This window comes from Salmo salar, unplaced genomic scaffold, assembly GCF_965601325.2.
Source record: "Salmo salar unplaced genomic scaffold, fSalSal1 ptg000293l, whole genome shotgun sequence".
NCBI lineage: Eukaryota > Metazoa > Chordata > Actinopteri > Salmoniformes > Salmonidae > Salmo > Salmo salar.
Genome location: NW_027675346.1, coordinates 3,050,001 through 3,052,500, shown reverse-complemented (window position 1 = coordinate 3,052,500; position 2,500 = coordinate 3,050,001). Strand labels below are relative to the sequence as shown.

At 42.2% G+C, this 2,500-nt stretch overlaps 6 non-coding genes across 6 annotated transcripts; all 6 read right to left on the bottom strand.

Annotated features, from left to right (window-relative positions):
- On the bottom strand, positions 1-118 carry LOC145869565 (5S ribosomal RNA). Its single transcript, XR_014385561.1, has one exon. It is a non-coding gene; the product is annotated as a 5S ribosomal RNA (ribosomal RNA).
- A 409-nt stretch (positions 119-527) lies between these two features.
- LOC145869910 (5S ribosomal RNA) lies at positions 528-646 on the bottom strand. The gene has a single exon (XR_014385906.1). It is a non-coding gene; the product is annotated as a 5S ribosomal RNA (ribosomal RNA).
- Positions 647-1,055: 409 nt separating this feature from the next.
- LOC145874438 (5S ribosomal RNA) lies at positions 1,056-1,174 on the bottom strand. The gene has a single exon (XR_014390074.1). It is a non-coding gene; the product is annotated as a 5S ribosomal RNA (ribosomal RNA).
- A 139-nt stretch (positions 1,175-1,313) lies between these two features.
- LOC145869721 (5S ribosomal RNA) lies at positions 1,314-1,432 on the bottom strand. The gene has a single exon (XR_014385717.1). It is a non-coding gene; the product is annotated as a 5S ribosomal RNA (ribosomal RNA).
- Positions 1,433-1,841: 409 nt separating this feature from the next.
- Positions 1,842-1,960, bottom strand: LOC145874437 (5S ribosomal RNA). The gene has a single exon (XR_014390073.1). It is a non-coding gene; the product is annotated as a 5S ribosomal RNA (ribosomal RNA).
- A 139-nt stretch (positions 1,961-2,099) lies between these two features.
- Positions 2,100-2,217, bottom strand: LOC145869564 (5S ribosomal RNA). Its single transcript, XR_014385560.1, has one exon. It is a non-coding gene; the product is annotated as a 5S ribosomal RNA (ribosomal RNA).
- Between the last annotated feature and the right edge of the window lie 283 nt (positions 2,218-2,500).

Below are 2,500 nucleotides of genomic sequence, written 5' to 3'. Positions count from 1 at the left end.
TGCTTACAGCACCTGGTATTCCCAGGCGGTCTCCATCCAAGTACTAACCAGGCCCGACCCTGCTTAGCTTCCGAGATCAGACGAGATCGGGCGTACCCAGGCTGGTATGGCCGTAAGCGAGAAACAATCTCTTGCTACAACATATATAGTCAAAATGAGTCTGATAAACAGACATTGCATTTTCACCAATTAGATAAGCAGCTTGAACTTTGTGTCACTGAAAAAGTAGAAGAAATTATAAACACTGTTCCCATCACTTTTTAGCACAGGTAGTTGGATAAAATACAAACTTTATTTCCTTTCATCATTTGAACAGGGCAAAGGAGCACAAAGCACACACAAGCTGCATTCAGCAACAATATTCTTGTTTGTCTTATAAATACAAGGCAGATGCTAATTGAAAACACAAGGAAATTTGATCCTATTAAAAAGGCAGGAAGCTGCATTTAGTCAATTCATCATTAAATGCTTACTACAAGGCAGTGTTGCTGATGAAATAGTGCAGGGGCACACCCTCGTGGACAAAATGCTTACAGCACCTGGTATTGCCAGGCGGTCTCCCATCCAAGTACTAACCAGGCCCGACCCTGCTTCGCTTCCGAGATCAGACGAGATCGGGCGTACCCAGGCTGGTATGGCCGTAAGCGAGAAACAATCTCTTGCTACAACATATATAGTCAAAGTGAGTGTGATAAACAGACATTGCATTTTCACCAATTAGATAAGCAGCTTGAACTTTGTGTCACTGAAAAAGTAGAAGAAATTACAAACACTGTTCCCATCACTTTTTAGCACAGGTAGTTGGATAAAATACAAACTTTATTTCCTTTCATCATTTGAACAGGGCAAAGGAGCACAAAGCACACACAAGCTGCATTCAGCAACAATATTCTTGTTTGTCTTATAAATACAAGGCAGATGCTAATTGAAAACACAAGGAAATTTGATCCTATTAAAAAGGCAGGAAGCTGCATTTAGTCAATTCATCATTAAATGCTTACTACAAGGCAGTGTTGCTGATGAAATAGTGCAGGGGCACACCCTCGTGGACAAAATGCTTACAGCACCTGGTATTCCCAGGCGGTCTCCCATCCAAGTACTAACCAGGCCCGACCCTGCTTAGCTTCCGAGATCAGACGAGATCGGGCGTACCCAGGCTGGTATGGCCGTAAGCGAGAAACAATCTCTTGCTACAACATATATAGTCAAAGTGAGTCTGATAAAACAGATATTTAGTCAATTCATCATTAAATGCTTAATACAAGGCAGTGTTGCTAATGAAATAGTGCAAGAGCACCCCCTCGTGGACAAAATGCTTACAGCACCTGGTATTCCCAGGCGGTCTCCCATCCAAGTACTAACAAGGCCCGACCCTGCTTCGCTTCCGAGATCAGACGAGATCGGGCGTACCCAGGCTGGTATGGCCGTAAGCGAGAAACAATCTCTTGCTACAACATATATAGTCAAAGTGAGTGTGATAAACAGACATTGCATTTTCACCAATTAGATAAGCAGCTTGAACTTTGTGTCACTGAAAAAGTAGAAGAAATTACAAACACTGTTCCCATCACTTTTTAGCACAGGTAGTTGGATAAAATACAAACTTTATTTCCTTTCATCATTTGAACAGGGCAAAGGAGCACAAAGCACACACAAGCTGCATTCAGCAACAATATTCTTGTTTGTCTTATAAATACAAGGCAGATGCTAATTGAAAACACAAGGAAATTTGATCCTATTAAAAAGGCAGGAAGCTGCATTTAGTCAATTCATCATTAAATGCTTACTACAAGGCAGTGTTGCTGATGAAATAGTGCAGGGGCACACCCTCGTGGACAAAATGCTTACAGCACCTGGTATTCCCAGGCGGTCTCCCATCCAAGTACTAACCAGGCCCGACCCTGCTTAGCTTCCGAGATCAGACGAGATCGGGCGTACCCAGGCTGGTATGGCCGTAAGCGAGAAACAATCTCTTGCTACAACATATATAGTCAAAGTGAGTCTGATAAAACAGATATTTAGTCAATTCATCATTAAATGCTTAATACAAGGCAGTGTTGCTAATGAAATAGTGCAAGAGCACCCCCTCGTGGACAAAATGCTTACAGCACCTGGTATTCCCAGGCGGTCTCCATCCAAGTACTAACCAGGCCCGACCCTGCTTAGCTTCCGAGATCAGACGAGATCGGGCGTACCCAGGCTGGTATGGCCGTAAGCGAGAAACAATCTCTTGCTACAACATATATAGTCAAAATGAGTCTGATAAACAGACATTGCATTTTCACCAATTAGATAAGCAGCTTGAACTTTGTGTCACTGAAAAAGTAGAAGAAATTATAAACACTGTTCCCATCACTTTTTAGCACAGGTAGTTGGATAAAATACAAACTTTATTTCCTTTCATCATTTGAACAGGGCAAAGGAGCACAAAGCACACACAAGCTGCATTCAGCAACAATATTCTTGTTTGTCTTATAAATACAAGGCAGATGCTAATTGA